The sequence below is a fragment of the Protopterus annectens genome, chromosome 8.part0, assembly GCF_019279795.1.
Source record: "Protopterus annectens isolate FY-2018-M chromosome 8.part0, PAN1.0, whole genome shotgun sequence".
Taxonomy (NCBI): Eukaryota; Metazoa; Chordata; order Ceratodontiformes; family Protopteridae; genus Protopterus; species Protopterus annectens.
In genome coordinates, this window is record NC_056741.1 from 527,436,894 (window position 1) to 527,449,985 (window position 13,092).

The following is a 13,092-nucleotide window of genomic DNA, read 5'->3' on the forward strand; positions in this document are numbered from 1 at the left end:
GTTCAGTAAGTGAACCTGTACCTGAAACAATAGGTCTTCCCGGTGGTGTATTGTAAGACTTATGAATCTTAGGCAATAAATACAAATATTGCTTGACAGGATCCTGAACTGTTAGATGAATTGTTATAAAAAAGCATCAATTTCTTTTTTGAAATTGGGGGTTGGATCAGTAGCATGTTTAAATAATGCTGAGTGTTAGAGACTTGTCTAATTCCCTCTGCTCAATAATAACTGGAATCCATGACTACTATGGCACCACCCTTATCTGCAGGAAGAATGACAATACCAGTATTCCCCTGAAGTTAAATAAAACCTTTAAAATTATTCACAGTCAAATAATTTTCTTCCTCTACAAAATTATAAAAGAATCCCAGAGACTGCGAACAGCCAATACTGCAAACTGCAAAGCAACACCAATTCCCCCATTTCACTAACTACTAATCTAGCAGGAAAGACAATGTTGTTATTTATGTACACACATATAAATCTGTGTGTAGGATCCATCTGTGGGCACAAACACCAAACTGTAGTTTATTAATGTTCCTGCTGCCATTTAATGCACTATTGCAGGAAAGAAAATGATAGGATGCCTGCTGAAAATCTTGCATAGTATCCTGTTCTCGGTCCTCTGCCAGAGCAGAAATAAACACCTTACCAATTATTGGGACAGCTGGTGCTTAACATTTTCCTTTAAGCTACCTGCCTCCCTGCTTTGTAACCCACCGCCATCATTGTTCTCCCCACCTCTGTCCCCATGACTTCTGTCATCACTGCACAACAAAAGGAAATTAGTCTATTTCTAGCTCCTAGACTACAAATGTAGCTTGTATTGAACTGCCAACCAAGAGATCAATGTTGAAGAACAGGATGCCTCTCACTCTAGCCTTTTACCATTTCTCTCTGTCTCTCTGGCTGACCCTCACCTCCCTAATCCTTCTGACCTATCCCTACCATGTCAACATGGGTTCCTAGATCCTTGACCACAGGATCAAATTTCAGGAGTGTGTTATCTATGTGATAGTTACAAGGGTGGTCACACTTGCCAATGGATACTGTTAAACATTTCTTGGCATTTAGTTTGGAATCTGATACACTTTCAGGAACTGGTCAGCAGTTTTTCTCAATTATTTGGAAATGAAAGTGTCCATAATATTTGCAGAAAAAGACAAAAAATGTTAATATACAGTAAAACTGTTAGTTGTCTCCTATGTGGCACTATTTTATCACTTCACATAAAACACAAAATCAGTGTGCCACACAATCACAGCCCTTAAGGTGAAATAACATACCTAACACATTAGTAATAGGTGACTCTATAGTCAGGCACACTGACGTCCCACTCGCTAGGATGGGCAAGCAGAAGGTTACTGTTAGCTGCCTGTCGGGAGCCAGACTCAGCCACATAACACAAGCACTCAGGTCACTCCAGAACAAGTACAAATATGACTCTGTCATTGTTCATGTTGGTGTGAATGACCTGAGATATACCTCCCTGGACTACATGAAAAGAGACCTGGAAGAACTCTCTGATCATGTAGCCCAGACTGGTATGACCCTGACCCTGAGTAGCATCCTGCCCTCTCCAAGAATGATACCTCAGTATAAAGAAAAAATGATCAATTTCAACAATTGACTAAGCTTTTGGTGTCATTCAAAGGGGATTCAGTGTCTGTCAGCCTGGGATGACATGCTCGACAAGCCACATTGCTTCACAAGAGATGGCTTGCACCTGTCACCCCTAGGCTTTTGTATACTGGCCAAGGCTCTTGCTGCCCCACATAGTGCCTTTTTTAGGCAGGGCTCAAAAGTCAAACCCACCTCCGTAAACAGCACAATTAACAAAATCTAAGGGTTATGCTACTCAACACCAGGAGTTAAAAATTTCAAAATGCACGCGCTCAAAGCACTCCTCAGTATGGAGAACGTCGACATGTGTGCAGTAACTGAAACCTGGTTCAAGGCTCCAGAGAGCACCCCAGCACTTCCGGGCTACAACTCATACCACATGTTTCGGCCACAGAACACGGACCGAAACACAAAAGGAGGGGGTGTATCCATATTCATCAAGGATACCTACACCTCCAGGTTAGTGGCGCAGTATGGTACCTCTGAGATCATCCATGTGCAACTAACAGTGGGCAAATCTGCAATGCAAATTGTGGCCTGCTACCGATCACCCTCCATGACCCAGGACCACCACTCTACCTTTCTGGAGACACTGGAAACATGAAGGTCCTACCAAACACCCTGATATTGGGCAATTTCAATTACCCTACCATTCACTGGGAAAACTACTCTAGTACAAATTCCAGGCCCAGCGCTTCCTGGAATTCATCATCTCAAATGCCCTGGATCAGCTGGTAAACTCCCCTACCAGAAGTGAAAACGTATTGGACCTGGTCATCACCAACATGGGCGACAGGTGTTCCACACCGGAGGTCAACCTGTAACTGGTTAGATCAGACCATAAACTAATCACTCTGGATGTCCACACCCCATCACCACCCCCCAACTAAGGAAACCACAGTAAAAAACTTTTCTAAAGCCAACTTCACCCTACTTAAGACAAAGGTGGTAAGCTTCACAGCCCCCCACGCTAAAGGATAACACTGCCCAAGATGCAGAAACCTTTACAAATGCACTCTATGAGCACCTACAAGGATGCATGGATCATGCCATCCCTAGCAAAATCAAGACTCACTCCTCTAAGAGAAGGAAACCAGTTTGGTGGACCCCTGCAATAAACAGGCTATACAATAAAAGGAGGAAACTAGTTCAGAAAAAAAGCACATCCCAAGAAGGAAAGACATCCCTGATCAGTATCAGTAAGAAACTGAGGTCCCTCATGAAATCATCCAAGGCTAACTTCGAAAGAAAAATAGCCAAGGATTCAAAAGATAACCACAAAGCCTTCTTTAGCTATGTTAAGAATCTAAGTGGCAACTCGCAGATATGCACTGAACTAGTGCAAAAAAGCACAAAATATACTGAACCTACTGATATTGCCAACATCCTGGCAGATAGAGTCAGTGCAAATGTCACCCCCCCCCTCACCTCCAAAAGGGCCCACAACAATACCGGAAAACTGTAGTGTCCCAAAAATCACAGACTCACAGGTGAAAACAGCCCTTTCAAAAGCCAAAAACACAGTGTCAATGGGACCAGATGGTGTCCCAGGCTGCATCTTGCACGAACTACAGAATTAACTAACCCCCCACCTAAACACGCTGTTTAACCTCAGCCTCTCCACAGGCTATGTGCCTATAGAATGGGCACAGCAATGGTTTTTCCTCTCCACAAAGGTGGGGCCACAACTGACCCTGGTAACTATCGCTCCATAAGCCTGACTAGCCTGGTCTGCAAGGCTATGGAGCGCATCATCATGGAACTCATTAACAAAGACATTGGGAACCTCCAAACACTTGACCCGACCCAGTTTGGCTTTGTTAAGGGCAGATCATGCGTACTAAACCTGGTTGACATCTTTGGGACAGTCACCAAGGCCATAGATGAGGAAAGGTGGTTCACACAGCCTACCTTGACCTCGCTAAGGCTTTCAACGCCATTCTCCACTCGGGTATTACAGAAAAACCCACCAGCCTGAACATAAACCCCTACGTCACAAGATGGGTTGCCAACTGGCTTACAGACAGAACTCACACAGTAAGAATAGCAGGCTCCAGGTCCGACTCTAAACCAGTCACAAGTGGTGTCCCACAAGGCTCGGTCCTGGGACCCCTACTGTTCGGCATATACTTCTCAGAAGTGACTGCAAACTGGGAGCTGTAATTGACTCTCCGGCTGACACAGACATCCTCCGAAAGGGCCTTACTGAGACGGACACCTGGTGGCAAAGTCATGGCCTCAAGCTAAATGCCAAAAAATGCATAGTCATCCCATTTGGGAAAAACAAAACACCCACAAATTACCACATAGGTTGCAGCCCCCTTAATACAGAAGAGATAAGAGATTTGGGGACTCAGGTAGATAGTAATCTCTCCTTTGACAATCATATTGCCAAAGTAGTTAGGAAATCCTTCTATGTGGCCCATCTAATTATTAAAGGGTTCGCATCTAGAAATAAAGAGGTTATAGTGCCCCTCTACTCATTCCTCATTAGACCCATCATAGAGTACAATGCCCCATTTGGGATGTACCTCACAAGACACTTCCAACAGCTGGAAAGACCACAAAAGTACCTCACCAAGAGGATTACTGGTCTCAAACATATGTCCTATACAGCCCCACTGAAAAAACTCCAGCTGTACTCAGTGGCATATCGCTTACTCAGAGGTGATCTCTGCCTGACTTACAAAGCCATGTCCAACTCAGAATTGATGGACATGCTCCACCTAAAGAAATTCAAGTCACTGCAAGCCACGCGCTCTAGTGAGCTAAACCTCGCCATAACAATAAATAGAACACACTGGAGGGATAGATTCCTGTCATAGAGACTCCCCATGCATTGGAACAAAATTCCAAATTACATCAGGCAGAGCCCCTCACTAACACTCTTCAAGAGAAACCTTGACGAGTGGATGGGTAACAGAAAATACACCCCTGGGATCACTTCATTGGCTCTGCTTGGCAGAGGATCAGTTAATTAATCAATGGGGCAGCGAAAGCCGACATACTCTGGCAAGGCTTATAAATGCCCTCGGGCAGATAGCCTAGTACCTACCCTACCTATGAACCTATAACATTTTGCTGTTTGGTGAAGGTACTTTCTGGCAGCAGTATTCTGCTGTTTGAGCTGTAGTCATTAAATATTACTTCACATAAATTGGTTTCTGAGTTTTTTTTCTGTAGGTATTTCTTCCATATGCTAACTGTATAAAAATTACAGAATTGGCAATTAGGTGCAGCATAAATAGTAGGGCTGGGACAGTATCTCACTGCAAACAGTACCAGCAATGACAAGTGCTTGATTGTTCTAAGTGTAAAGGATGCAAAAACCTGTATTTTACTTTGTGGTCTAACTGCACCAGCTAGACTAGCAGAAAATGATGAAAGTAATTTGTGGAAGTATTGCAGGCGCATTTGAACTCAGACCCCTTAGATTTTTATTTTTTTGCTTCCACAAGTGCAACCAACAAGACACTGACTACATTGTCTGAATATATTGCTGAGCTCAGTAGGCTTGCAGAGAACAGTTAGTTTGGGAAAGGTCTAGGTGATGTACTCAGAGACAGGCTCATATGCAGCCTACACAAAGAAAGTATTCAAAAATGCCTGCTTACAGAGAGACAATTAACAATGGTTACTGTATTGGAAATAACAATGTCAACAGAAACTAAAAGCTAAAGACTCCATTGAGCTGCTAAGGAAGGAAACAACAGTCTGCTGTGTAGATAAATCTGCATTAGAAGCACATAGATAGCACAAATATAGTTCAACATAGTAGATATGTCATGTTACAGAGGTAGGAAAAGTTCACATGGCCTTACATATTACTTCTGCAGAGAGAGAGTGAAACAAGAAAGGTTACATAGGGAAAATGTGAAGAGTGGAACGGAACGAGAAAATAAAACAGAAAAGGATAAACACGTACAGAACATGTTTTAAAAAGAAAAGAGGTGACTTCGAAGGAGATGCTTTATTATGCTTGATATTGCACTCCCCTTCCTGGAATTGATAAAAAGATATTCTAGAAAATACCTGACATGGAAGAAATGAGTACAAAAATGGAAGTTAGATACAGGCATTGTCTATCATTTCATACTGAGACTACAAAGAGAAATTTCTTCAGCCAGCCTTACACCTCATTTAAGATTAAAAAAAAAAAGCAAAAGAAGGGTACACTGAGAATAATTAAGACTGACTGACAGTCCATCAAGACCATACCCTACACAGCATTATACAGGACACTAATAATGCATCAGAAGCTGGTGTAGATATTGGTGAAAGCAGCACTCATTTTTCATGAAAGAAAGGTAACCACTCTACACATGAAAGGACAAATCAAACTGGAAAATACAGGACATCTAAACTCCATAAGGCTCTTCTTTGCCAAGTGCTTTCTGTTCAAAGGCTGAAGAGGAGCTCCTGAGGTTACAGAACCAGGGTATCTTTTCTGTGGTTGACTCGTGTGAATAAGCAACATTCATCATGTCATGGTAATATAAAATAAAACTCTACAGGATTCTAAAGTCATCATAAACCCCTTGTTAAATGTGAAACATTATTCCAGACCATATGAAGAAGATATCTGTTTTCCCCTTGCAATAAAGTGGAAGAATCATCAAGAAAGTAACTCACATTGCTACAGCTGAATAAACTTTGCAGTGGCACCTGATACTATATGGGTGAAATCATTGTCAGTCAGTGATTTTACAAATTTGATGAAACTGAAGGCAGTTCTTACCCTCTGCTGAAGTCTAGATTAAGAGCAACCACAATCAAATGTGATTTTCCCTCAGGAAACTACATAATATTATGGGCATACTGCTATAAAGGGTAGTTTTTACAAGTCCCCAGATGGAACTATGGAACTGATGCATTTTTAAGGTACTTAGGCTTCAGAACATAAGTCCGCTGTTGTCTTTCCTGGAAGTTTCCATTTATTATCAATTTTTTTGTCAAATCTTTAAATGGCAGTGCATCTTTTGAACTGTCTGTTATAGTGGGAGCTGGGTGAAAATGGCTTGAAGATTGTGCAAAACATTTGGTTATTCAGACAAAATGTTCATGAATTATAATTCAGATCATTTACATTTACCATGCAGATACAGTGCTTTTCCAAATGGCATCAGTGCTGATCTAACAAGTTGAATAAAGGATCAACACAAGCAGCTCCCATTCCAACCAGGTATTTCAGTCCTTCACAGCACAGTTCCAGAGAGCCGTTGTAAGTTTATCACTTGGTCTGAAAAAAGTCAATACTTATTTAGGAAACATTTTGTATTAGTCACAAATTACCAACTCTTAGCTGACATTTTTTATCCCTGCAAAAAACTCTCACAAAGGCTACAGTATTCCTGTAGTAATATGCTTTATTGTTGTGGATGCAAAACTGCAAGTTTAGGGGCACCAAGCAATATTATGAGAATGCAGATAGCCAATCCCGCTTGTCATTAGGATCAAGCTCCAGCAGGGAAAGCTCTCTTCTCCTATACCATCGCTAAGAAATGGAATAGCCTCCCCCAAAATATCTTGACTGCTCCTTCTATATCACTATTCAAACAGTCACTCAAGGCACACCTCACACAGTCCTGGCTTTGTCCTTGCATCACTTAGATATCCTCCTCTTCTCCCCACTCTCACTATCCCTTTTTACACCTCACACAGTCCTGGCTATGTCCTTGCATCACTTAGATATTCTCCTCTTCTCCCCACTCTCACTGTCCCCTTTTACACCTCACACAGTCCTGGCTGTGTCCTTGCATCACTTAGATATCCTCCTCTTCTCCCCACTCTTACTGTCCCCTTTTACACCTCACAGAGTCCTGGCTGTGTCCTTGCATCACTTAGATATCCTCCTCTTCTCCCCACTCTTACTGTCCCCTTTTACACCTCACACAGTTCTGGCTATGTCCTTGCATCACTTGGATATTCTCCTCTTCTCCCCACTCTCACTGTCCCCTTTTACACCTCACACAGTCCTGGCTATGTCATAGGTTCATAGGTTCATACTAGGCTATCTGCCCGAGGGCATTTACAAGCCTAGCCCATCGTTTTGTGGCTTACGCCACCCCTTTAGTATGGGGAACTATACCCATTATTTTGCTGTGCCTCTGTCGAGCAGTGACACTGAGGTAATCCCTGGGGTATATCTGCGATCTCCCATCCATTGGTCAAGATTTCTCTTGAACAAGGCCAGCGAGGTGCTCTGCCTCACATGTACCGGGATTTTGTTCCACAGCATAGGAGTCTTTGGGTGATGAATCTATCCCTCCAGCACGCCCTATTAATAGCCGTGTCAAGGTTTAAGTCTCCGCCTTGTGGCTCTGATGGATCTAGATTTTTGAGGTGAAGCATATTCATCAAATCTGGGTTTGACATGGCCTTGTATGTTAGGCAAAGGTCACCTCTGAGCAAGCGTGTTTACTGAATAGAGCTGGAGTTCTTTCAGTCGGGCAGCATAGGACAGATTTTTGAGACCCTTTATCCTTTTGGTGAGGAACTTTGTGGCCTCTCCAGCTGCTGCAAGTGTCGGGTCAGATACATTCGAATGGGGCATTGTACTCAATCATTGGTCTGATGAGTGATGAGTAAAGGGAGACTATGACCTCCCTTGATCTAGATGAGAATCCCTTCATGATAAGGTGGGCAATGTAGAAGGTCTTCCTAACTACTTTAGCTACATGGGTGTCGAATGACAGACTACTATCAACCTGGGTCCCCAGGTCCCTGATAACTTCTTCTGTGCTCAGTGGATTGCCACCTATTTGGTAGCTAGGGGTAACCTTGTTTTTCCCGAAGGGTATGACTATGCATTTTTGGCATTTAACTTTAGGCCGTGGCTCTGGCACCAGTTATCCGCTTTCTGTGAGACCCTTCTGAAGGATATCTGTGTCAGATGTGTTTTCTACTATGGCGCCCAGTTTGCAGTCATCTGCAAACTTTGTCAGCCATAACCCTCCTGTATTTGCTTGTACTGAAAAGTAGATGCCAAACAAGAGTGGGCCCAGGACTGAGCCCTGTGGGACACCACTTGTGACAGGCTTTGAGTCTGACATGGTGCCAGCAACTCTGACCCTGTGGGTTCTGTCACTCAGCCAGTTTGCAACCCATCTTGTGATGTATGGGTTGACATTTAAGCTGATGAGTTTTTCAATGATACCCGAGTGGGGTATTGTATCAAGGCCTTAGCCAGATCGAGGTAGGCTGTATGGACTGCCTTTCCTCATCAATGGCTTTGGTGACTGTTTCAAAAAGTCAACCAAGTTTAAAAGGCATGATCTGCCTTTGACAAAGCCAAACTGGGTTGGATCCAAAGTCTGCAAATTCCCTATGTCTTTATTTATGAGGTCCATTATGATCCTCTCCATGGCTTTGCAGATAAGGCTTGTCAAGCTAATGGGCCGGTAATTTCCAGGGTCGGTGGAGGCACCGCCTTTGTGAAGTGGTACCACAGTTGCAGTGCGCCACTCCTGGGTACGTATCCAGAGGTAAGACTTTGATTAAACAGCTGTCCTAGCTGTGGGTTTAATTCCTCATTGAGTTCATGGAGCACACAGCCGGGGACACCATCAGGTCCCATGGATGCTGTGTTTTTGCTTTGGAGAGAGCAGTTCTCACTTGGGCGCTGGAGATGTTTGGGGGCTGCAATCGTTTGGTATAGATATCTCTCCTTTGGGGAGGGGGAGAAGTTTGCACTGAACCTGTCAGCCAGTATGTTGGCAATGTCTGTAGGATCAGTAATCTTCACATCATTTTGAACTAGCTCTGAGCATATCTGGGAGTTTCCTCCCAGGTTTCTAACATAGCTAAAGAAGGCCTTATGATTGTCTTTTGAGTCTTTAGCTATTTTTCTCTCAAATTTGCTTTGGATGATTTTATGAGAGCTCTTAGTTTTTTACTTATAGTGATCAAGGGTGTCTTACCTTTTAAGGATTTTGCTCTATCTTGTAGTAGCTTCCTCCTTTTGTTGTAGAGTTTGTTTATGGCTGGGGTCCACCAGAATGGACGCTTGCCTTTGGTACAAAGAGTCTTTGTTTTGCTTGGGATTGCCTTATCCATGCAGTCCTGCAGGTGCTGGTAGAAGGCATTTGTAAGTGATTCAGCGGCTTGAGTACTGTGTTCTGCCGGCTCCGGGGCCTTAAAGGAGACCACACTAGTCTTTAGAAGTGTGAAGTCGGCTTTTGACAAGTTCGTTATTGTGGTCTTTTTATTTCAGGTGGGGTGGGATGAGGACCTCCAGCGAGATTAGTTTGTGGTCTGATCTCACCAGTGAGGGGTACACCTCCGTGTTGAACATTGTGCTCCCATGTTCGTGATGATGAGATCAAGTATGTTATCTCCTCTTGTGGGATGGTGACTAGTTGTTCCATGGCATTTGAGTTTATGAATTCCAGGAACTTTTGGGCTAGGGTGTTTGGGCTTGAGTAGTGTTCCCAGTCTATATTAGGGTAATTGAAGTCACCTAGTATGATGGTGTTTGGTGATACATTTATCCCTCTAGTGTTTTCAGGAAGGCCATGTGAGGTTCCTGAGTTTGTGAGGGTGGCCTGTAACATGCTACAATTTGCAGAGCAGTCTTGCCTATGGTTAATTGCACCTGGATGGTCTCCGATGCATCGTGCATTGCCACCAGTCTTGAGGTGTGGGTGTCCTTGATGAATATGGATACCCCTCCTTTCTTGGTATTGTCCGGATTTTGGGGCCGGAACGCATGATATGAGGTAAAACCTGATAGCGCTGGGGTGCTCTCAGGAGCCTTGAACCAGGTTTCTGTCACAGCACAGACATCGATGTTCTCCATACTGAGAAGGGCCTCGAGTGCATTTTGAGATTTAGACTTCTGGCATTGAGCAGCATTACCCTTAGTTTTTTCCTTTTTGTGTTCTAGGGTGGTAGGTTTAGAATTTGAGCCTTGCCTAAAAAGGCACTATGGGGTGGCAAGAGCCTTTGCCAATATCCGAATCCCAGGGTGACAGGTGCAAGCCATCCTCATGGCAGCGTGGCTTGTCCAGCATGTCATCCCAGGCAGACAGACACTGGATCCCCTTTGAATGACACCAGTGTTTAAGCCAATTGTTAAAGCTGATCATCTTATCTCTGTATTGTGGCATCATTCTTGGTGAAGGTAGGATACTGCTCAAGGTCAGGGTCATACCTGCCTGGGCTACATAATCAGAGAGCTCCTCAATGTCTCTTTTCATGTAGTCCAAGGAGGTACGCCTCAGGTCGCTTACACCAGCGTGGACAATGACTGAGTCATATTTGTACCTGCTGTTGAGAGACCTGAGTGCTTGCTATGTGGCGGATTCTAGCGCCCGACAGGCAGCTTACTGTGACCTTCTCCTTACTCAGTCTGGTGAGCGGGACGTCAGTGTGTCTGACTATGGAGTCACCAATGACTAGTGTGTCTGGCATTGTGTTTGGCCTTAAGGACTGTGACTGTTTGACACTCTGAATGTGAGGTCTATGTGTTGCAGGTGTTGTGTTCTGAGGTGGTGGTTGTTTGGGTGTCTGCTTTGGTGGCCTCTGCTGTTTTGGTAGATTTTTGATCAGAGCCTCCGAGTATGTCTTTGTGTGTTTATGTGTATGATTTGAGGTTGTAATGGTACTATGTGAGACTGGGTCTATAGTGTGTGTGGTAACCTTGCATCACTTGGATATTCTCCTCTTCTCCCCACTCTTACTGTCCCCTTTTACACCTCACACAGTCCTGGCTATGTCCTTGCATCACTTAGATATTCTCCTCTTCTCCCCACTCTCACTGTCCCCTTTCCTTCACTCACTTTTATCCCTACAATATTGTACTAAAAATACTCTAATGCAGGAACTTCTACACATAACCATTATGTATTCTGCATATTATGTTCTTGTGAGATATCTCCTTCATTGCATAAGTTGATAGTGAGTATTTTTCTCTCCCAAATACTCCCACCTAAAGCTAACTATGAGTAAACATGCTAGCATTAGCTTGCATTGAACAAACTACTGCATATACCTGCATGACTGCATTGTATCATATATCCTTTGTTATATATTTTTATTGTATTGTATTACATTGTATTATATATACTTTGTTCTATATATCTACCACTGTACTTGCTAGATGTGGAGCTTTTCTCCCCGGGCCTCCGCTGTAAACGGACCTTGCTCCAGTCGGACATTCCCAATAATCAAATGTAAAATAAAAATAAATAAATCAACAGAAAAATAATCCTAGTGGGTCCTGAGAGATGTGTTCCATATGGTGCAAATGAAGCCATTACTAATCACATGTACACAGATCCAGAAGGGGACTGGTAGAAACTTTACAATGGTTAAGGTTTATGAGCTTACACAGCTGACAGTTATGGACTGGCCCAACCAGCAGGCTAATCATTTTCCACAAATACTCTTCCAAATCTGAGCAACTGTCATTGTGCCAAGAGTGCTTAATGTGGGGCACAAGAGTGGTTGTATCACCATAGCTTCATGCAAGAATACTGGCCACTTGACAACTTAGTATGGTAAAACTGCAAAAAAGTACCCAGAAATTATGTTTGCTGGATAAGAATGATTACCAGATCAGTGACCTGTCCAAGACATACAACAAATACAATCAAACTTAGCATTTGCCATAAGATGCTCTACTCCACACTTAGCAGTGGACAGCCTGTACCTTGCAGTGGATCTGCACAGATTATGCTGCAACTTTCCTGGTCTGGATGTTGCTGACAGCAGTGGATATACATCCGAAATAGTTAGAGATATTTACAATATAACATGACTGTTTAGCCAGCAACACAGACATTATTCTTACCCTGTTTTCTATACTAGCTTGCCTCAACAGGCAGTGAATGATATCTGTCCTCAGTTTACCTCAAAGGAGTTCTAAGTAGTCATTAAGAGAAATGCACTGGCCAGCTCCATGTAATACAGAAGTAAACTCCTTACTGTTATCCAACTGACCTGATTGTGGCTTAGACAAGGCAGCATGTAGAAATGGGGCAATGGGAGTGAAACAACTGATGTTGGCTTGGCCATTTCAGTAGAAGAGGGCTACAGTCTGGTCCATTAGAGAGGACTGTGGCATCCATGTTTTTCCAGCAGTGCATTGTACTACATTTACTGCTGTCATGCATACATCCACCTGAACTGCAAGCCTCACTTCAGCAGATATCAAGGTGTAACAAGAGGTGTTAGGGTTATGAAGCAAACATCTCCAAGTCGGCTATGGATGACAGCACCCTGATAGAGCTTGACTCCCCTTTAGTGGAATTATTGGGCTGTCATCCCTGAGAGGAGTGAAGGGATTGGTGGTCAACCATGGAAGAACTAAATGGTCAGGATAGGTTTGAGGGCACAAAACAAAGTAAAACTTGCATTAAACCTATCATTTTGGCATACTATCACCCAGCAACAAATAAAATAGCTAAGTACTTTGTCCAATTACTGAAGCAATCTCTGACTGATTCCACAAGAGGAAGTTAGTGA